This window comes from Bidens hawaiensis, unplaced genomic scaffold (genome assembly GCF_021521415.1).
Source record: "Bidens hawaiensis isolate Kalapana, Puna unplaced genomic scaffold, B.hawaiensis_p1.1 tig00016744_1, whole genome shotgun sequence".
NCBI classification, from domain to species: domain Eukaryota; kingdom Viridiplantae; phylum Streptophyta; class Magnoliopsida; order Asterales; family Asteraceae; genus Bidens; species Bidens hawaiensis.
In genome coordinates this window covers 74459-98874 of record NW_027492534.1, presented here as the reverse complement: position 1 = coordinate 98874, position 24416 = coordinate 74459, and the positions used below count along the sequence as shown (strand labels likewise).

At 35.9% G+C, this 24416-nt stretch overlaps 1 pseudogene; it reads left to right on the top strand.

Annotated features, from left to right (window-relative positions):
• The first annotated feature begins 18880 nt into the window (after positions 1-18880).
• The window catches only part of LOC143551931 (putative kinase-like protein TMKL1 pseudogene), a 39728-nt pseudogene continuing 34192 nt past the window's right edge, over positions 18881-24416 (top strand).

Here is a 24416-nt window from a genome sequence, read left to right as displayed (position 1 = left end):
AGTAACCAACTGCAAGTCCCGAATCTGGATCACTGCAGTTTCTTGAAACGCTATCTTCACGGGAATCAGAACACTTACGGGCTCGTGTATGACTGGGTAATCACTTTTCTGCCTATCATTCGGAAAGATATATATGAAGACATGCAAAACTCGTAAGGAGTTTCCACGTAAAATCAAGTAGTTTTAGTTTGTATCACATCTACTTTTACGCACCATAAAAAGTTACCATGACATACAATGACTGTCCTAAAGCCTTTTAAGCCTAATAACTTCACTAGTTAAGCACACAGAATCAGTATATCTATCATTTTCCAAGGTTGGATCAATTTTCTGATTAACATAGCAAACGTACTTCTTACGAAGTAGTAGACTTGAAAAATAATTTCATTTCCCCTTTTTTTTCAAAATTTTAACATTAATTGCCCCGACCAAAACAAAGTCATCAGGTAAACGGCTATCCCGAAGATCCAATGGATCAGCTGGACCGACCACATACTAGTATGTGTCCTTATAACTAAGTATGATCGACTAATTTTAAGCGAAAGAATGAAAACTCATCATAAACCGCCCCGGTCACTTTCAGTAAACTGGTTAATGGCTATCCTCAAAATCTACAAGTAGAAAATGAGGACCAAAACATATCCGAAGACAAGTCCTTCAAACTGATGTAACCGACATATTTTTAAGCGATAGTGACCCTTTTTTTTTTTTTTTTTAAATATTACAAGAAAAGCATGGTTACTCGGGATTGATCATCCCATTTAGCTCGATAAGGTTATGAAATCTTGTTTTATCAAACGCTTTAGTATAAAGATCAGCGAAATTATCAAGCGTATCCACCTTTTCAAGCACTATCAGTTTCTTCTCAGCACAATCCCGTATGAAATGATGACGTATGTCAATATGTTTAGTTTTACTATGTTTCACGGGATTGTTAGTTACTGAGATAGCAGCTGTGTTATCAATGCAAATAGGAGTAAGTAAGAAATTCAGACCATAGTCGCGCAACTGTTGTTGAATCCAAAGAACCTGGGAGCAGCAGTTGGATGCTGCCATGTATTCTGCTTCACAGGTTGAAATTGCGACCGAAGTCTGTTTCTTGCATTGCCACGACACCAATCTGCCACCAAGAAACTGACATCCTCCTGTTGTTGACTTCCGACTCTGATTGCACCCTCCATAATCAGAATCTGTGTAGGCGACTAGCTCCAAGTCTCCTCCTCTCGGGTACCACAACCCCAGCTTCGGTTTGCCCTAGAGATACCGCAAGATCCTCTTCACACCTTTCATGTGAGATTCCTTTGGGTTTGCCTGAAAACGAGCACAAAGACAAACAGCAAACATTATATCAGGCCTAGAAGCAGTTAAGTACATTAAAGAACCTATAATAGCCCGATACTGAGTTGGGTCCACATCTGCATCACCGTCTGACTCAGCACCCAATTTGTGATTGACGCAGATTGGAGTGTCGAATGGAGTGTTGTCCTCCATCTTGAATCGTTTGAGCACATCATGGACATACTTGGTCTGGTGAATGAACATCCCATCCTTCTTTTGATCAACCTGCAATCCTAAAAAGAAAGTTAGTTCACCCATAGCACTCATTTCAAACCTTTTCTTCATGACGGCCTCAAAATCTTGACACATGGAGACTTTTGATGCAGCAAAAATAATGTCATCCACGTAGACTTGCACTAGCAGGAAGTCGCTTCCTTGTCTCTTCACAAACAGCGTGCTATCAATCTTCCCTCTTTCAAAACCATTTTCAAGCAATTAATCTGATAAAGTTGAATACCAGGCACGAGGTGCCTGATGTAGTCCATACAATGCCTTGCTCAACTTATACACGTGATCAGGAAAGTCTGGGTCAGGAAAACCCGGAGGTTGCTCAACATACACTACCTCATCAACTTTCCTATTCAGAAACGCACTCTTCACATCCAACTGAAATACCTTCATCTTCTTATAAGCAGCGAACGCCAAAAACAATCTAATGGCTTCCAACCTTGCGACAGGAGCGAACACTTCATTATAATCAATCCCCTCTTGTTGATTAAAACCTTTCACAACTAGCCTCGCCTTGTTTCTGATGATAATCCCTTTCTCATATCTCTTGCACTTAAACACCCATTTTGTGCCTATCGCATGCACATTCTTCGGTTTTTCAACCAAATCCCAAACTTCCATTTTCTTGAACTGAGCCAACTCTTCTTGCATGGCTTCGACCCACGAGCTGTCCTTTAAAGCCATTTGATAATTTTTCGGTTCAATCTGGCTGATAAAGCAGGTGTACAAGCATTCGTTGATTATTCCTGTCTCCTTAATGCTTGTGTAAACACAGGTGTGCTCATCCAAGCTACGTCTTGTTTGTACACCGGAGGACACATCACCAATCGCATTCTCCAAAGGGTGATCTTTATGAATTCTCGTGGTCGGAACAGAACCGACATGCAAATTGTCTTCCAAGTTAGAAGAGAGCTCGTCAATGGTTGTTTCATGCTGAGAGTGAAAGGATTGATAAATTCTTCTTCAGTTGAGGCAGCAGGGGTATCGATAGTATTTGATGAGGAAGGTTGACATTTATCAATCAGCTGTCTTTGCAATAGATTTTCTTCCTCATCAAGGATCATCTTCGTAGCAACTCTTTCTTCTTCTTCAGAGATATCAAAATCCGGTATGTTAAAAGACTTAAAAAGTTTAACATAGTCGAAAAACTCCGCAGGTCCGTTGCTTGGTTTTGGTGGTTGGTAACTTGTGATATCTGTGTTACACACCACCTCAATCTTGCTGGTCGATGTATTGAAGACACGTCTGTTGGGAGTCCCAACAACATAACCGACTAAGATTCCTTCATCGGCTACTTCACCAAATTTAGAATTTGTCTTCAAAATCGAACAAGGGGACCCGAATGGTTCAAGACCACTCAAGTTGGGCTTTCTCCCATGCATAAGCTCATAACACGTTTTACCAAGTCTTTTAACAGTTAAGACTCTATTCAGAACATAACAGGCTGTAGCAACAGCTTCAGCCCAAAACACCACAGGAAGCTTTGAATCAGCCAGCATAGTTCTGGCTCCTTCAATTAACGTTCGGTTCTTCCTTTCAGCCACTCCATTCTGTTGCGGTGTATAAGGAGCGCTGTATTGGTGTTCAATCCCTCTATGAAGACAGAAGATCTCCATCTCAAAATTCTTGAACTCTGTTCCATTGTCACTTCTGATGAACTTAACCCTTTTATCCATAACGTTCTCAACTTTGGTAATCAAATTCTTCACCATCTGAGCCGTTTCATCTTTTGATTTCAGGAAATATACCCACGAGTATCGTGAGTAGTCATCAGTGATCACCAAGCAGTATGAAGTACCTCCTAGACTTTTTGCATACACGGGACCGAAGAGATCCATGTGAAGCAATTCTAGAGTACTGGCAATTGAATTTACTTTCTTGGTGAGATGGGATTTCTTGTGCTGCTTTCCCTTCTTGCATGCTATACATTTATCTTCAAAATTGAAATTTTTCAAGGGAACGCCCAGCACAAGCCCATTCTTGACAATGTGGTTCATCTTCCGAAGATGAATGTGTCCCATTCTCCTATGCCACAATTCGGACTCTGTTTCACTCGCTTTTGTCAAAAGGCATGACTCTGCCGTGGCCATTTCAGTTGATCTCATATCCATAATGTACGTATTCCTATCACGAGGAGCCTTCATCAAAATCCACTCCTCTGGTATCTGAAAACCCGGTTTCAGCACGATCGCCTCGTTCTTTGTAAAATGAACGGTGTACTCCTTATCACAAATCTGCGACACACTCAGCAGATTGTGCTTCAATTCTTCTACAAAGTTGACATTCTCCAACGTCATCTTTCCGTTCGACACCATTCCCTTTCCAGTAATATTGCCTCCACTTTCTCCGGCAAAACTTACTCTCCCTCCTTGAACAGGTTTCAAATCGTGTAACAAATATTTGTTACCCGTCATGTGCCGGGAACAGCCGCTATCCACAACCCAAAGATTATTGGCAGCCCTGTTCAACTGTTCCTGCACAACAAAGCAAAAGATTAGAATTTAGTGACCCAAGACCAATTGGTCTTGGATCTATACATCCCAAACTTTGGCTTTCCAAAGTTAGTATCTCGGTAACTCCTGTAAGTCCCATTAGGATATCTCATTGAAGATTGATTGTAAGGCATTACAAACCTTTGAGAATTGAAAGAATTATAGCTTGTGGTTTGGTTATTAGAAGTGTAAAACTGAGATTTGTTTCTATGAAAACCTGAATTAGTCACATTTTTGAATTTTAAGTGGTTTTCATTTTTAGCAGCATGATACTTACTATTAGGTCTATTCTCAGCTTTAGTAGGCCTTACACCTCTGAATCGCTGCTTCAGAAGGCAATTTGCAACAAGATGTCCTAACTGATTACATCTAAAACAACACCTATGCTCAACTTTTTTATCAACCGGTGTTTTAGATGTCGAGGCTATATTACCGGCCGTTCGCCTCACATATGGTGGGACGTACGGGTTTAGTGGAGTACTCTTTTTATTCATTTTATCTTTTTCTCCACTCTTGGGTAACACAACTTCCTCTTTTACCTTACCAGACTCGGATGACTTATCCGAATCTGACGAGACAGGACTCTGATCAGAAATTTCAACACTTGAAACTGGCGAACTTGTTTCGTCTCTACTAACATTTGGTTTTTTAACAGTTACCTTAATTGGCACTGTCTGAGCAACCTCAAAATCAACAGATTTCTGAACACTAGGGTTAAAAGTGTAATTGTGATTGTACGGTGGTGGAACCTCATGATAACCGATTCCTACTCTCTTAGTAGAGGAACCTTGATCACTAACAAGGTGATCAAGAATAGCAAAAGAATTTCTGAACTGCTCCAGTTTTCGGTTCAGTTCCACCACTTTCACCTGGTGGTCAGCAATCTGTTTTTCTCTCTCAGCAATTAGTTTGGTCTTTTCTTCCAAAACCTCATAACTTAAATCAATCACTTCAATTTTTTCAGCAAGTTTAGTTTTTAAACTTTTAACATCTTTTTCACAAGCTTTTATTTTAATTTTATAATTATTTTCTCTTGATTTAGTAAAGTGATGATCTTCTTTTAAGGTTTTAAATTCAGCATCCAACCAAACATACTGATCGGTTATGGTTGCTAGTTGCTCAGACAAGTTCTCACATTTTGAACAAGTTGGTTTAGAACTTACCTCAGAGAGCTTGTCATTAACGTCTGCCATAAGAGCCTTTTCTTCTCCGGCAGCCTTCTCATTTTCTTCTGTTTCGACCTTTGCCAAATTTGCCTGCTCGAAAGATTCTTTAGAAAGCAGGTTCCAGTTGTATTCTCCATCTGCTCTAGACATCATGGCACTGTAATCTTTTCTACCCTCACTTTGCTGTGGAGACCTACCCTGACTTCGTTCCACACGCTCATTCCTGCATTCTTTTGCAAAGTGACCGTTTTGTTGACAATTGTAGCATCTCACCTTTGTCTTGTCAAACCCTGGCTTACCACCGACAAACTTCCTTCCAGTCTTATTCATAAACCTCTTCACCCTCCTTACAATCATGGCCATCTGCCATTGTAGATCCATTTCTTCCATATCGTCAGCATCAATCTGATCGTAATCTTCATCCAACATAGCTGGATCAACAATCTTCCCTTGAATGTAGTTCTCATAGGAAGCAATGAAAGAAGCATAGAGGCCAAACTGCTCTTCAGCAGACTTGACACTCATAGGCATCTTGGAGTAGTTGTTGCTGGGAGCACTTGAAGAGCAACTACTCTTGCTTGCCTGGGGTTGAGAACCACTAGATCCAGCTGCTACATAGCAAACATCCCCATTTGTGTTAACTGACACATGCCCCTCATGTGATGAGTTGGGGCCGACTCTCCCTTCGAGTAGTAAGCAGCTGATTCAGTCTTTGAGCCTGAGCTAGTGTTGACTTTAGCTCCATACATACTTGGATCTTGAACCTGATCCATAGATGTCTCCTTTCTTACCATGTTAAGCTCAAAGGTCCTGAGCTTGTTGACTGTCGTTTCGAGATCATAAGTGGGAAAGTCCTTGTCTTCCCTCATCAGCACAGTGTACATCTCCCATTTTGGTGGGAGAGCATCCAGAAGCTTCTCAACTATCTCTTCTTCTCTGTAAGAAATGGAATAGTTGCTCAGTTCAGTCATCAGATGATAATATCGAGTGATGATATCATCTAATGATTCATTCTTCAAATACTTGAAGACTGAGAACTGGGTCTTGAGCAGTTTTATTTTTGAAGCCCGGATTCCTACATTTCCTTCAAATCTGCTCTCAAGGGCTTCCCAAAGCTCCCTTGCTGAAGTGTACTTCCTAAAAGTATGAAGGATCTCCTGTGGAAGAGCCATGGTAATAGCAGCATGAGCCTTGCTCTCAGCCTCATACATCTTCTTCTCTTCTTCTTCTTCCATTTTACTATACTTCTTGATTTGGTCACGACCTTCATACTCCATAATTGGTGGAATATAACCATCCTGGATGCATACCCACATCTTCGCATCCTGGTATTTGACGTACTGTATGAACCGATCCTTCCATGCAACGAAATCGGTTCCCTTCAGCAATCTTGGGGCCTTGGTAGCTGACCCTGCTTCAACTTCCATCTTCACCAACTCAGAGATGTTGATCGACGACATCTTTCCCGAAAAGTAAGCAACCTGAAAAAAATTAAGAAAAATTTCTTTTAAGTACCGAAGGCGAAGTTACGGATAACTTCGCTTGAAGTAGGCGAAGTTGTAGAGAACTTCGCTGAAGAACTTCGCTGACGAACTTCGCTGATTAACTTCGCTGAGATAAGCGAACTTAAGAGGTAGGCGAAGTTGTAGAGAACTTCGCTTGAGAAGGCGAACTTGAGAAGGTAGGCGAAGTTGTGGACCCTACGTACAGTGACGGCAACTTCGCCTGATGAACACGGACGTTTTTGAAGATCTGGAATCTGGATTTAACAAGGTTTTTGATGGTGCAAAGGCTTGAATACTGTGGTAGTAGGTAAGATTGACTTAGAAACACGAAAACACGTCCCGCGAATAGTCGAAACGGGACGAAATCTATACCCGCGTGAATATCCTGAACCTCACAATCGAGCAAATGCTCTGATACCAATTGTAGGTTCCCTGGACGGATCGCACGAGATATCGCGGTTTACTCAGGTGCGGAATCCCTGCGTAGATCGTTACGAGTATAGAACACAAATCAAACAAACACGATACGATAAACGAACACGTTATATTGATAACCGAACACGTGATACGATATCACTATTACAGACTCGTGAACCAAAACTGCTAACAACTATCACACGATTCACTCAACAACTCACTAACTGATTTTTTAACTATTTCCTAAACCAAGCCGTAAGCTTGTATTTATATACACGACAACTTCGCCTGACATGTTCAGGCGAAGTTGTCCATAACTTCGCTTGTTCAACAAGTTCGCCTAGGCGAACTTGTTGACAACTTCGCTTTAAACAAAAACATAAATAACAATACAGACTCGATTACAGACACTAGACTATGAACTTCTGACATTCATGCACCAACAGTGTGACATAACTATATGTGAATGATAAAGATAACTTACATATGTTTGCTTTGATCATTCTCTACAAAACTCAAACCCTTTGCACTCATTGATGTCAAACTCTCCGGCCCAGGATCTTGTTTCGCATTCTTTGGTGAGGTGGGTATTAAAGAACATTTCCACCCAACTACTTTTTCGACCATGTTTTTGTTTCTACATAAAAACAAGTAATATAGCAAGTGTTAAAAGTACGAAAAAATAATATTTTGCATCTCAATTTTTTTAGTTGAATTAATAAATATGATTGGTTTACCAAGTGGATACGATGCTTGTCAAATCGTACAGACCCGGACGCGCTGCACTGGCTTGGTTTTGTCTCCCATGCGTGGACTTCTTTTGCCATTTTTCCGAGCTCTAACCCTATATAGAATAAAACGTATATGTATAATATATAAGATTTGCAAGCCCCTATGTTGCATATAATTAAAATGGACACAGGATTGATAAGATTTTCTAATAATTAGTTTCTCTTGTATTATACCTTATTGTTTCTCAACTAAGAATTCTATTAGTAGTTGTTCTCATCAGATTGTTAGTTGGCTTTCATGTCACACCCCGACTAGCACAATGCGGAAGCGTAAAACAGGAATGTAACAGACACCTCTGATATCAACACATTGTTTATAAATAAACATTACAAACTAATTTACAATATATTACATTTCTTCGTTCTATCATTGTTTTACAGTCTAGGCGATACAAACAAAACTAGTTCGTTAACTATACATTCTTACTACTAACACCCTTGCTTCTATTCACATAACATCAACCACACACTTCAAGCACGTGACAGATCACCCAATCATTCCGATTTAGGTACACCTGAAAAGCAGTTTAAAACGGGTCAACTACTAGAGTTGGTGAGTTTCACGAGTTTCAAGAAAACAGTAATGAGTATTCACAAGTCAGCACTTGTAATCATGAGATAAGTATGTATGTATGTAAATGATGTATGTGATGTAATTATGCTAAGCTACAGTGAAGCCTGGACTGTTCGTGCTGCGTGCCTCCATTTCCCACGCTCAATCAACCACTGTGGCCCCTTTCCGCCCACAACATGCCCCGGTAGCTATGTCTAACAGTACATAGCTGGTTCGTAAAAATTATGGTCATGTGCAAACGGTTTTGGTGTCTCGGCAAACCGTGACGGCTCCGTTTGGGTTTGTCAAACCAATAGTACTATTCACAAGCCACCGGCTCGAAGTTAATCACTGTGTTAGTGGGGACGCCCAGAAATTGGCAATAGGCTTAGGTTGTGATATTGTTCAATGTCTAATACTTAAAACTGAACTTGGCTCAGGTTCCTGTTTTCCCAGCTGGGCCAAGTTGTTCGTTTACACGCTCAGAAAACAGTTATGGGAAAATAAGCTTGGGTAAATGTATTGGTTACTAAAATGATTAAGTTATAAGGAAAGATCACATACTGGGGTCCCGGATTAGCCACGGGGCCCGTTTCCGTTTATACAGTTTGATTTGAGAAGAAACGCGCATAATCCACCCGGATTGTCCAGGTTTCTCATAGAAAAGTTAATTTTTACTTAATTAGCCCAAAAATATGATTTTTGATCACTCTTGGTGTTTTGATATTCCCGCAGATTCACTAGTCACGAACTTGCCGGTTTCTATAAAAACTGAATTTGTTTAATATTCAGATTAGCATAATTAATTAACCGTTAATCATTAAATTATGAAAATTTAACCACTTATCAATTAAAATATGTAGATTTTTATAAAAATATTTCTGGAATTTATTTACTGATTTATTAATTTATAAAAATTCATTTTATCAGCTATATTTCGCCTGAAAATCGTCCGTTTACCCCAAACAATTTTCAAAAATTCCACAAAAATTCCTGAATACTCAAATCATGTCCCAAAACAACCTGTATCAATTCCAGAATGTAAAAAGCTCGTGCAATATTCTTTTCGGCCCAAATTTGGCTGCAAAAATTCACACGAACGCAAATAAACAAAACACCTTTAAACTTCTCCAAATGATCCCAAAATTAATATGTGATCAAAATACATCAAATCTGAGTTTCCAGAAAAATTTCATAATTTTTGAAGTATTTTAGCTATTTTTCCCAAATAAATGTCCCAATTCGGTAATAAATTCGCCAAATATTCTCGGATGGTCGAAAAATTACCAAATTTGAACAGGGACTCATTGACATGGTCCCTGATGTCCCTGCAAAATTTCAAGTCCTAAAAATATGCACATCACAATCTTAACCTAAATAGCCAGTAAGCGAGTGTTTCGGCATTACCTTAGCGGGTTTGGCTCGTTTCCGACTTTTTAATCAAGTTTTCAGGTTATTGTGCTTCTAAGCAAGCTAGGTACAAGTCCTATATCACAAACCAAGCAATATTTCATTAACATAACAGCCCTTAAGTTAGGGTTTCGGCTAGTGTACAAAAACGAACTTTTGAACCGTAAAAACGTCGTTTCAACCCTTTAATCCGTGTTTATGGCCAAAAAAAACTATCAAAACAGGTTCCTTACCATGTGTATGATCAAAACATGTTTATGGACTATTTTTAGGATTTTTACACGGTTAGGAATGATTTTTAGTAACCAAGACATGTTTTTATGGTATTAAACAAGTTTAAACAAGTTCAAAAGCTACTTATTTAAGCCCTTTACCTTAGGGTTTGGAGGTTTTCTGGAATTTTAGGATGCAGCTGCTTGGACCTCAGATTTTATAATCCAAATTGGATAAACAAGCTTCCTAAACAAGTTATATAAAAAAATGGGGGGTGGGGTGGGCTGGTCCGATCGGAAGGATGGTTTGGGCCCCTTTGGGCCCATTTTGGCCCAACAATCTGTTTTCTCAAGCCCAATACGAAAAGCCCGGTCCAAATTTAGTTCGGGTTCGGTTTTTGCGCGAAAAACTTATCGGGTGCGTTAAACAACGGGAAAACAAGTGTTTTTCGGCTAGTTTTGTGTAAAATTATAAAAGCATACTATATGTTTGTAAAAATCAAAAATATTTTCACGGATCGCTTAAAACATTTCAAATAAGTGTTTGATAAGTCTTTTTCGGCTTAACGGATGATACAATGCTTGGTTTGTAACTATCTTTCGCGTTTAAATCTATAGCGGGTGGTTAAACGAGCTTGTTTTCATTTAACTTGTTTGCTATCAAACTAAGACCATATTTCTAATATTTTAGCTTGTATAGATCGTATATCACTTATAAATGGCCCCCCGAGATATCTGGGTCATAACCCGACCCGTTCGGTTGATCGTTCGTTTGTTACGCAAAAGGCGTTTATTTGCTTAATCGGTAATTACGTACTGAGGTGTACCTTGTTTTGGCTCAAATGTCACATTCCAAGTTAATAGGATTAACTTATAAATTAGTCTAAAGATGTTTTGATGTTTGGTAGTTACTCTCATTTATGTTATGTTTATAGACAGAATCTACAATTAAGTGGAAATAATCTAAGGACAAATTTCATGCAGTACCGTTTAACAGACATGAATCATGCCGTAATTAAAGAATTAAAGAAAGATTTAAGCACAAAAGTTACATCAAATTTCGGCCCGTTACTTGTAAGTTATAATGCTTATATCTAGCCTTCAATCAAATAAATTTATTTGAAAATGGTTAAGTGAAATTTGAAGATATTCTGTACTAGATATATGACTTGTTTACTAAAATAAGTTTATGGCATTTTCCATTACTAAAATAGCTTCCTTTGTGATGTTATGCAGAGTCTTATTGATTACACAAGCTTTATTGGACTAATAATATTGTCATTTAATTTAATAATAACGTTTTATTAGGGATGAGCTCGGTACTGTACCGGTACCAAAAATACCGATCCCGAAATTTACAAATTCTTGGTACCAGTACCGGTACCGAAATATTCGGTTCGGTACCGGTACCGGTATTGATTGTAAAAATTCGGGATATACCGATACCGGTACCGAAATATTAGGTTCGGTACCGGTATTGAAGGTAAAAATTCGGGATATAAACAAACACTTGGCATGCATATGCTGTTAACTAATGTAAGAAGCATAAACCAGAGCTTTTGAAAAAAAAACTAATGACTAAATTCATTGAAACATATTATCAAACACCTGGCGGGCAGATTTTGTTAACTGATGTATAAAACCTAATTCAACATCCAAAAACCTACCCCTAAAATTTAAGCAATCAACAAACATAGAAGCCACATTGAAAAACCATAATGTAGAAACATGAAGTAAAACAATCTGTTCATATGAACTTGATTCAGAAGTGAGTTATTATCCACTACCTGAGATAGAAACTGAAAGAGGTAGATGAGATGAAGGAACCGACTAAAATTAACAACAAATATATGCATGTTGAACTTATGGATCTAAAACCGTTTAATGGATCGTGGTTTGGAAGTTTCACCCCTACTCCTCTGAAAGAGTGTTGTGTGGATCGTGGTATTTAGGTGCTTGAAACACTAAACCTAATATGTTAAAGCATATAATAAAAAAATATAATGAAACATACATACTTATATACGTACTAGCTATGTTAATTAATTAAAATGATTATTTTTATGTTAACTTGTATGTTTATGTTTATATTGTTACTTTTTTTTATCCTATCCGTGTTAAGCTATCTGTTTTGATTGAACCATGTTTTGTCCTTGTTTCGGAATCTGCTATATGTATTTTAAATTTAAAAGATGTAAGCAACTTAAGCTATTCACGAGCTACTTTAACCCGGAACGATAAAAGCACCATACTGGCCAAACTTTGCTTTTTAGCTCGAGCAGAGCTACACACGAGCGACTTGAGCTCTGATTGATAAAAAGTCTTAAACGAGTTGAGGTGCTCGTGAGCTACTTGATCTTAGATCAATAAAAGCTGGAAACGAGTCAGGCTGCTCGCGAGCCACTTGAGCTTGGTTCGATAAAAAGTTTGAAAAGAGCCAAGCTTTTGAGCTCGATCCGAGCCGATCTCAAGATACTTGCTTCGAACGATAAAAAAAAATCCCAAAACGAGTTGAACTTTCCTAAGCTCTAGCCTTGAATGAGAAACTCGTTTATGCTCGTCAAGTTTTACTGAGTCTTTTGTATTGTTTAGTTTATTTCTTTTGGATTTATATGTATTAATTTTACACTACACAACCGAGCTCAATAAAGGTTTTCCTCAGTATATATAAAAATATTTAAACACGTATATAAATTAATTAAATAAATAATAAATGAGACAAGCCTAAGAGTTTGAAAAAACAACACAAGAATCGAGATCGTACTTTAGAAAAGGGGCTTAAAATGAGTCGAGCTTGAGCTTTGGTAACTAACGTCGGGCAAAAATGAATAATTGTAAAGAGAAAGTAATTTCTTGAAGACGGATTGTTTTTATTAAATTTATGAATGCCAAAAACCATTACAAGTGGCCCCTTTATATAATACACACACACATGAGAACATAATAAAAACATTAAATGTCGAGCTAACTTACCGGTGACAGCTTGAAAATGCGTATACTTATTTATGAAAAGTTTTAACTACGAATCTTTAACAAAATAGTCTAATCTAGCGAAATCAGAGGCTTAAACAAAACAAAAATTGGGTTTGATAGTTGGTCAGACCGCCTATGGTGATCACCAATTTTGACACAACAAATAATTATATAATAAATAAATAATAAATGATAAATATTAAATACGCAAACAACACATGTGATACTAATCAATAAAATCATAACAAAGCATATATTAACCATAAACACAACAAAAGACGTGCTAGTGTGCCGATGAATCGTTGCCAAGCGAATCGGGTATTGATTACAATAACTAAAATTGTCGTTTTACCTTCGCCAAGCGAATCAGGCTCCGGTTACTAAGACGGTCGTATGATCATACTAATGAGAACCCTATACAAAGGGATATGTTGGACCTCTAAGACAATGATAGAATATACACATAAGCAAATAGCAATTAGCAAATAGAATTTAATTGATATATACACGATGATTATGTTTGCGTATTTGTGTGTGTGTATATGATAGAAAATATGAATAAGTACGCATACGTACCCAAAACGTTTGAAAACAGTGTATAAAAAGAGGAATGATCAAACTCACCTTAAGCGATTACTAAATGCGATTAAACGAGCTAACGAATAAGCGAGTTGTCCACTTCACGTCAAATGATATAACCAATTCAGAATATGAGATTTTATGATATGATAATATAAATAAAAACAAACTCGTTGCCGCTGGAATCAATTCAAACGGAGGTTTAGAATTCAAGTTGTGTTTGTTTTAAGATTTAAGCGAGCTGGTACTGACCAGAATCCGAACAACGAGTCCGAAGTCGGGTTTTGGTCAGTAGCCTTAAAATTATGTTACGAGAATAAAAGTATTCTGGACCGAACGTTGAATCAGACCAGAAGTATGAGAAATTGACTAGTCAAAGATGTTGACTATTATGCCCTTAAACGGGTTTGAGTCCAATTGACCACCGAGACTCCCTCAATCAGAAAAATTGATTGAGGGCTTTTATTCTAAAGATAAAAATCTACAATATTGAAGAAGACAACTTACCTGAACGATGAATGGAACAAGAGATAACTGAGGTCAAAGTGTCTTGAAGCTTGAAAGCCAACGATGACTTGAAGAACTTGAAGAAATTGAAGAAACCGACAATGGGGAAAGGGAAATTTCGTTGATTTTAGATATGGTGGCTGGTATTGAAGTAATAATCTAGGGTTTTATGATATGCCTTGTTTAAGTATTAAGGGTTAAGGCTTGTTTATTAAGAAATAACTATTTTTATGAAACCAAATAATCAATTAATGACAAAATCGGGTACAATAACGTAAAGATTTCGGTTTGGATAGCAATAAAACGAAATTGGAATGTTTATAACATTAGTTGACATGTCTTGGAGCTTAAGTTTCGTTAATTTAATCGAAAATATGAAAGAATTGGCAAAACTAGTCCCTGTAGTTCCCGAAAATGTGATTTTTAGCCGTTTTAAGCTATTTTAAAGGTTGTTAAGAACTATTTGGCATAATTGAAAGTTATGAAATTATAAAATAAGTTAAACCAAGTTAAAAACCAATAAATACAAGTTTTAAATAGTTCAAAAAATCCGAATTACATTCTCGAATCGGTTTAAACAAATACAAAAAATCCGAGATGTTACAGTTAAAGTTAAGTTGGAGGTGATGATTCATGACATATACACACACACATACAAACAGGAATACACATGTACATCTACATACATGCACATACGCACACGCATACATATACCCAAACTTCCATGTATACACACACACATATACATATACCCAAACTTCCGGATCGAAAGACGAGTGTATCCCGATGTGGTGAGTTTAGCTGGTAACTCTTTCGAAAGATTCTTTGGTTGTTGGCTTGTGAGCCGGCTCGAGCTCCATAAGTGAAGCTCGGGCTCGTTTATTAAACGAGCTTACTTTTCAGGCTCGATTATGCTCGGCTCGATCAAGCTTTTTAACGAGCAGATCTCGAGTATCTCGCGAGCGGCTCCGCTCGTCTGCACCCGTAGTCATCTTGCTGAAGTAGACGTATGGTTTGGATGTTCAATCCCGCGCCTTGACTTCTTTTCTTTTACCTGTTTTGTACTTTGTTGGAATTCAATTGTAAAGGTCTAAATAGTATATGTATATTATGTGTATATTAATATTAATAAATTCATAATATTATATCAACATACTTCTTAGACAAATTAATAATAATAATAATAATAATAATAATAATAATAATAATAATAATAATAATAATTTATGTATTTAACAAAAGTTTGTAATTAACCATTCCTTAAAATTGCGTTGGAATATTTCCTACACAATTCCAACGAAATGTATTACTTATATTATTTTGTTTTCTTACATAAAAGCGTCAACTAATTTTTTTGTTGGAAATGTGTTGGAATATTTGCTACGTATTTCCAACACAATTTCTTTTTGTTACAATTCTGTTGCAAATTTAGGGCTTTCCTTTTGCGTAGGAATTTCGTTAGAAATGTATTGGAAATGACATTTGTAAGAAATGCGTTGGAATTTTTTATAGAAAACATTAGTAGTGTTGTGTTTGGTGACTTTGGTCAATACAATTTGCATATTCGTCAAAGGATTCCTATAGTACATTGATTGGTTCTTCTTTAAATGCCTGGCCTCCAAGTCCCTCCCACGTTCCATTTGTAATAATATATGTAACGCATTTTTAAATATTAAGTGTAAGCCCACTAGTTGGCCCATTAAGTAGACAGGTGGAATAAATTTTGGATGGTAACTTACCAACTTATGTTAGTGCAATAGTGCCCGTTGTTCGTTTTCATCTTTTGAATAAAAAGAGAGAACGTTAGAAAATTGCAAAATGTAAACATGTCGAGTGAGCTTCAAGTGGCTCGGGTTTGAATATAAATGTGTTAACTTGGTTTAGTTTGTTTATTTTAACAAAACTGAATTTTTGAGCTTAAGTATAGCAAGCCAACTCATTTATAAAATTTTAATAAAAAATAATATTTTATGGCATAATTTATAAATAGATTGAGAAAATACCAAATAAAGTAATACAATGCATTTGTGCAAAATGCACATTCAAAAGCTCATAAATAAGAAAGTCCACACAATTTGCAGTGGTATAAAATTACGACTTACGAGTTCAACAATTTGCAGTGGCAACTTTAATACTATTAATTTGCGCTATAATTTTCATATATTAAGATTTTGACTTTAATTAAAACAATCGATCTAGCGAGCTAGCTAGCTAACCATGTTTACTATGGCTCAGGTTTGGCTCTTTAACAACAAGCCGATTTTGAGTGGACTGTTTTTAGTTATCTTTTAGCTAGTTTCAAGCCGGCCGTGAGCTTTTTGAACATTTTGGCCATCTACAAAATATGAGTTTATTGACCCTATTATTGGATATGGAGTTTTTTCACCAACCTGGATCAACCTTTTCTCATATGCCATTTAAACTTAAACAAGGTTTTTTTACTCGCGCGTTGTGATGGATAAGGTTAAATACATTACATTTTTGAAAGGTACAATGCTTTGTTGTGGTAACGTGGCAGGAATTGAAGTCGGTCTATTGGTTTTTGATTTGTTATGGCAAAAGTTTTGAGGCAAAAGTTTCATTACCAAAGTTTATGGGCCAAAATCAAATATTTAAGTTGAAAGGGAAAAGTTTTATTATCAAAGCTGAAAGATTAATAAAAAAAATATAAAAACAAATATATGAAACTAAGGTTGATAAGCTAAAAAATAGATGCGTGAAATTTTTGTGCCAAACATCTAATAAACCAAATCTAATAAACCAAAGTTTATAAATAAAATTGAAGGGCTAAAGATAAATATTCAAAAGTTAAAACTTACAAATTATGTGGCTAAACTCTAAAACAAATTTACAAATAACTAAAACAAAAACTCAAAGTGCACCTAATCAAGTAATCAGATTCTTCATTTTATTTCAATTATTAAAGTCAAGAGACATGAAATAAAACTAAAACTTACCTCATGAAGCAGCGAAAGGAAGAACTTGAATTAAAGAAATTCAAATAAAACATTTATACAAATAAGTAACTTGAATTTAAAAAAAAAAAGAAAAAGAAAAACCAGCACCGATCAATAATTCTTGCATAGCAAAAGAAGAATCCAATGCAAAATTTTACAACTGTTCGGACAATAAAAATTATAAATACATCTTTGGTCTTTTTAATTTACCTAATTTAATTTTGGACACCTAAAAACATGAGTTTCTGCCAACTGCCATCTATTTTCCTTCTTTCCCGCTCCTAAAAACAAGTATCTTCTTACAATTTCAACAACAGAATGAGAAAATATGCATTTAAATACAATTAACATATGAGATGAAATAAAAAGATAAATAAAATATGGCAGGAGTTTCGCTGACCGCTAGCCTTGCAATGGCTCAGACCTCGCGTACCATATGCGTCCGCTGCTCCTTCTTTTCCATGTTCTTTCGCCCTACTTCCTGTAAACATGTCCAGGTCTGTCTATACACACGTACTCACATGGCTATACGTACATACATACATATGCGTTCTCAATACATGTGCATGGATGCGTGCATAACATAACAATATACACTGATTAATTAATTATTGTTCAATTAGCAATAGTTTTATATAACACATAAGTATTGTTATAGTTATCAAAATTATTAGTTTATAAAGTTTTAATATAGCACGATATAATTATAAAGTTAGGTGACTTGAACTATTTCTCATATAAATTTATGTCACACTCCAAAATAATGCTCTCAATGCGTTGAGAAAATTTACTTATTATGATTTGAAATAGCTATTAAATTATGTTTTCTAAATAGGTGCGTTCCATGGGATCTCAACCATCGGATGCTGCTAAACGAGGTGTCGATGAGGCGAAGAAAGCCGGTGAGAAAATAAAAGAACATGTTTCTTCTCAAAGTGAAAATGTAAGAAACACAATAACAATTTATTTGCAATCTATTTGAACAATGAACACATGCACTTATTTACACTTTCCTCATATTCAAAAGATTGCGGGTCAATCCAAAGAAGCCGCGGGGAAAGTGGCTGGGGCGGCTGAAAACATAGCCGATAAAGCGAAACAAACGGCACAAGATGCATGGAAGGCTGCAAAAGACGCGGCTAAGAAAATTAAAGAAAATGTGCCTCAAAAGGCAGATGAAGCTGCCAATGCCGTGAAAGAAAACATTGACACTGTCAAACGCAAAATCTCAAAAGATTAATTCAAGTTAATGAGTATCTTGTTATAACATGAATATTATACGAGAAAATCTATAAAACTTCGATTTAAAAGTTGTTTTACATGTGATCTAGTTTTATTTTATTTGTGTAAGATTGATTATCATGACTTTGTCACTTTTCTCATCTTACAACGCGTGACCTTTAATCTGTTTTATTTATATTCTAATTCTAATAAGCTATATAACTTCATATTTCTCAATTCTCAAAAAGTTTGTTGGTTTTTTAATAAAACGAAGGGAATGTTACACATTTATTTAACTTTAACGGACCTAATCAAATTTGTTGGGGTTATATTGCCAACTTCTTTGATGCAACCCAACGGACGAAACAAGACCAGTTAGTCCTAGCCCAGTAACCGTTTTCCCAAATTTTCATGATGTATTAAGGAGAGTTCAAACTTTCTATTTGGGTGGATTGGGAGGGGGTGGGGCGGCGGCGCATCGCTACCGGTGGAAACACCGCCCCACCTTTTGTGGTACTACCCAAAATCACTATGGGGCGGTATCTTTGTACTGCTCATTATGCCAAACAAAGAAGAAAAACTAGCTGCGAGAAGTATGATCGAGATGGAGGTTGGATTTTGGATCGGGATGGAGTGGGAACACCACCCAATCCATCTAGGTACCGAAGAAAGATTGGCAAGGTGTGGGATGTACTCAGGGGCGAATTCAGGTGAGCTGAGGGGTAGCCCAGGATACCCCTCAACTTTGTCGGCGAAGTGCACATATTTAAGGTTTTAGCATTCTTAAGAAAACAATATGTATCAAACAACACTATAAATCACTTGGATTTGAAACCTGTTATCCACATTATTTTTTATCCAAACTACAATTTTCAAAATGACACACTAACAATTAACTGCTACTATCATTTGCATCCATTTTCAACTTTGAAAAATCATATTCATCAATTATAACTATAAATTATTTGCATAATTAGATATTGAGTAGTTTCAGAAAAAAAAAATTGAGCTACCCTTAAAACTATTATTCTAGATCCGCTCATAGATACGGTTCGTCCACCCTATATATGTATACTTTTACTAAAATGCCATTAAAGTCTATCTAATTACCTAATTCAAAGTTTAAGAAACAAGAAACAGAAAGAAATTCAAATTATAATTTTACTAAAGGTTGATGAACCAATAAAGAAAAATGAAGAACATTAAAGGTTTATATAAAGAATTTTTAAATTGAAAGTGCTATAAAGATTGAAAGGTTGATAAGTTATCAAAATGATAGGGTCACAAACCAAAAACATTTTGGAAAACTTCTAAAAGTGTATCAAAAAACGAAAGGGGTGGCTATGTAATTTACCATTTTGACACTTTTGGTTTGATCGCACTTGAAGCTGTGGAGTTACTTACCAGAGTTCAACGGGTCATGCATAGTAATGTTATGACTCCAAGATCAGCGAATGTGGTTTTTAAAATATTGTGTTTTGTAATTCAAAAAGGGGTAGCGGTGCAACTTATTGTCCGCTTGCCTTCTGTTTCATATAATTGCTACTATGATCTTTAAACCAATAATAATTATATCTTTAATCAATTTACAAACAACACACATTATTGTAATTATTGTAGTTTACCATGTGAATTTAGTTTCATTCCATCAAACAAACACTTCCATTCAAATTTTAGTTTGACAAATTTTCGCCAGTTTAATAAGAAGATGCCCGCATAAAGTTAACTAGAAGCTGTGTATATTAAAGGGGCAACTTCATAGAATAGTAACCAACTTTCAAAAGTGTTCCAATTAGGTCACTTAATTTTAAAAAGTGTTCCAATTAAGTCACTCAACTTTCATGTTTGATTAAATTAAAAGTTTTAACATGGTTTTTTAGCCAATTTCTTTTCTGTTTCACATAGGAAATCTTTTTATCTTTTTTTTGAAGTTGACGTTAAGTGGCGACGTGAATTTGATTTTTTATTTTTAAATGTTAATATAATTAACGTTTTTTTAAAATTTTTAAATTTAACAACATATATTGCAAATTCCGACACCCACATCTTATCATCCATTTCTTTCTTGACGTACACAAAAATCGGTGAGACTTGATTTGAAGATTTAGTGACCTGATTTGGGGAAAATATGTATCAGTGACCTAATTGGAACACTTTTGAAAGTTGGTTACTATTCTATGAGATTTTCCCTATATTAAATAAATTAAATTTTATTTAGTGTCATAAGTTGTAAATTTATATATTACGAGGACACGAAGGGCTGAAAGATGAAATAGGAGAAGCGAAAAAAAGTAGGTCAGACTCATGAAATTATAGCACGTGACTATGGATAGCTACTTATTTATTAGGTACTAGATTACTAACCCGTATACCACACGAATGGAAATTAAAAAAAATGTCAATTATAAATACATTTGTATATAAATGAACTATTTATAGTTATGTATTTATATATGATTTTACATAAATATTATGTTTTTGTAATGAAAATAAATGTTAACTATATGCCCCTTTCAATTTGTTTTGTTCATGCGAAAAAACTATACACGTAAAGAACAAACCAAGCCTAAAAAAAGAGTATCATTGAATCTTATTTGTTGTCGTTGAATCTTATCAGAAGTAACTCATGGTATATAAAAATAGGTTTTCCAATGCCATTATAATGTCGGATGTGATTTATGTCTTTATGACACGATTATCAAGTGATTTATCTGGGCCTTGCTATATTTTCATAGACATAAATAATGAAAACAACATATGTTATACAAAACAAAAAAGAAAAAACAACATAATAATTTACAACTTGTTATACTACCGCAGCACAATGGATATATAGTGTTTTTCTTTTACTTTTTTTTAAACAAGGATGGTAGGAGAAACATTTTAATTTTTTTTTACTTTTTTTATATTTATATTTTCAGCTATGGTTCTTTTATTATAATTTTTCTTGAATTGTTTAAGGATTTTTTTAAACTACAATTCTTCATACTCTTTTTATTTTTTTGTGTCCCTTTGTATTCCAACTTTAACCTCGTTTACATTTCATTGTCTTTAATGAATTTACAAACAAAACACATTATTATAGTATATAACATGTGAATTTCATTTCATTTCATTCAATCAAACAAACACATGATTCAATTTTTAGTTCCCTTATATTCTAGCTTGACAAATTTTTGCCAGTTTAATAAGAAGATGCCCGCATATAATTAACTAGAAACCCATGTAGGCATGTATATTAAATAAATGAAATTTACTTTAGTGTAAGTTGTAAATTTATATATTATGATAATACAATGGTTGGCTGAAAGATGAAATAAGAGAAGCGAAAAAAAGAAAGAGTCAGACTCACGGAATTATAACATGTGACAATGGATGTCTACTTATTTATTAGGTATTGCTTTACGTAAAAATTCAATGACAATTTGCAGACAAAAATGCGCTACTTTCATAATCCTTTTCAGGGGAATAAAAAGATTTGCATATTTAATAAATTTACTGATGGTTGTAGATTTGTCCTGTCTTTATTTCTTAAAAAAACGCTATAGTAAACTTGAGTAGTGGCCAGCGGGCTTCAATCACAATAAACCGAATAAAAAACTATCCGACCATAATCATGACTAATATATTCACAAGCTTATTAATCGTTATTATAGAAATAATAAAATATTTATTAATTGTAAATTATTAATATTGGCCAAAAAATTAAAGCTTGCATGAACATAAATGACGAGATTTATAAATTCATGATCAATACAACGAAAAGGAGCGACGTAAAGGCAAATTTGGATCCAAATATAGGATTCTTGTGCATCAAATATTACCATTCTACTTTATTAAACATCATGACTCATGACTCATTATGTAAGGCCCCGAACCCGGTGACCCTACTTTAGCGTCGGATTTACTCATAAACACAGTTCTTCAAATCAGAGTTTATTAAAACTTTTCGCGGAATATAAAACATCAATCATTTGTTACAAAACATTAAATCTTTTCTTTGATACCATAACACAAAACTTTATATTTAAAACATCTTTACTTCTTTCTTCAGATGCCAGCCGTTCAATCCATGCCGTGTGTCATCCTCATGCTAACTCTATAATCAGCTCACCTGCGTGCATACTAAAAGTCAGCTACGCTGAGTGAGTTCTAGTTAATCGAACGCCATACAATACATACACATACACACATATCCGTAGATACATATCCATACTTCACTAGTTGCCCTTCTGTTCTACATACATACTTGCTACCATACATACATACATATCTACAATCACTAACCTCAGTCTACCGAGAGTACGTTCATAGTTCACCGTCTATACCTGTACTCAAGGTCGTGAACACGTACAAGGTTCGCAGTCCTTACCTATGTTCACCATTTATGGTACGTACAAGGATCGCGGTCCTTCCCTATACCATAGTACATCCACAACACGTACAAGGTTCGCAGTCCTTCCCTATGTTGCAACCTAATTCATAGCACGTACGAGGTTCGCAGTCCTCCCCTATGCTACAAAATCAGCACGTATAAGGTTCACAGTCCTTTCCTATGCTGAAATACATCCACAACACGTACAAGGTTCGCAGTCCTTCCCTATGTTGCAACCTAATTCATAGCACGTACGAGGTTCGCAGTCCTCCCCTATGCTACAAATACAGCACGTATAAGGTTCACAGTCCTTTCCTATGCTGACGCCTATCTACATTACGTATAAGGTTCGCAGTCCTTATCTACGTTTACATATATCATCTACTTCACGTATAAGGCTCGCAGTCCTTAACTACGCCATTACCAGCCGAGTCTATGTCCGACAGAAGCTAGAGGGATTTGCCATCCTAACTTACTATGTCGAACGTAGAACACACATGCCATTCGTGTACCTATATACACATACTTACATTATAACATAAGAACACTCTAGGCATTCTTTACCTCATTCATTTAACAACCATACCCCTTGTCGTTACGTGCAATATCCGAAGATCGTTCACGCCCCGACAAGTATTCATTTGAAATATTCATACATCTTCGATATATAATATTCGTACCTTTATTTTTAACCTGACAGTACGCGCAATATCCGAAGATCGTTCGCGTACCGATAAACAATCATTCATATCTATCACACATATCACATATGACATACACTTATCACTTAGGATAAATGTATTAACAACACATCGAGTATGCACACAGCCCCGAAAACATAACAAGGAATGGGGCTAGAAACTCACCTGAATTCTGCTTCTTTTTCTGATAGCTGTAAATCCCTTCTCTATCTGAGCTCGGCTGACTGTACAAGTTACACGTATCAATACTCGTCTGATCTAATCTGGTGGCCTAGTATTAGCTTACATTAACTTATCGCTTGATAATTTATTTTCTAATCAAACTTGGCTTTAGGCGAAGTTAACCCTCGGGCGAACTTGGCTTCAGGCGAAGTTAACCCTCGGGCGAACTTGGCTTCAGGTGTAACACCCCGACCAAAGGCGGATTATACATCGGGGCGCCACATATTGTTTCATTACTCGTGACACTATTGGGTGTCAATATTTAATAAATATATTCATTCACGCATGCGCAACGTATACATAAGATATAAATAAACCAACATAATCAATATATTATAAATCAAAATATTCGAACAGCAATAACTTGTCTTGATACATTTTAATCTAGGTCCAAAAGTAAAAACGTCCTATGTGTCCACAAGCTCCAAAACAGCTACTGCAAACCTGAACATGTGTTAAAATAAACGTCAAACACTTGCGTGTTGGTGAGAAATCAAGTTTAATACAATACATAGATAATCATAAATCTGCGCGCAACATGTGTATGTCTGGTGTTTAACAAGGGTGCAATCAGATTGTGATCAAGCCTAAATAGCTCATAACTCATAGTTCATAGTTCAATCCGTGCTCCCAATTGAGCACAAAAACGAGAAAACATCTGTGCAAGTGTAAACAAAGAAAACCGTAAACGATAGGTCTCCCGTGTTCATCTAATGGATCCATGAAAACTGCGGAATAGGCCGAACAAAGCGGTTAATGATACACACAT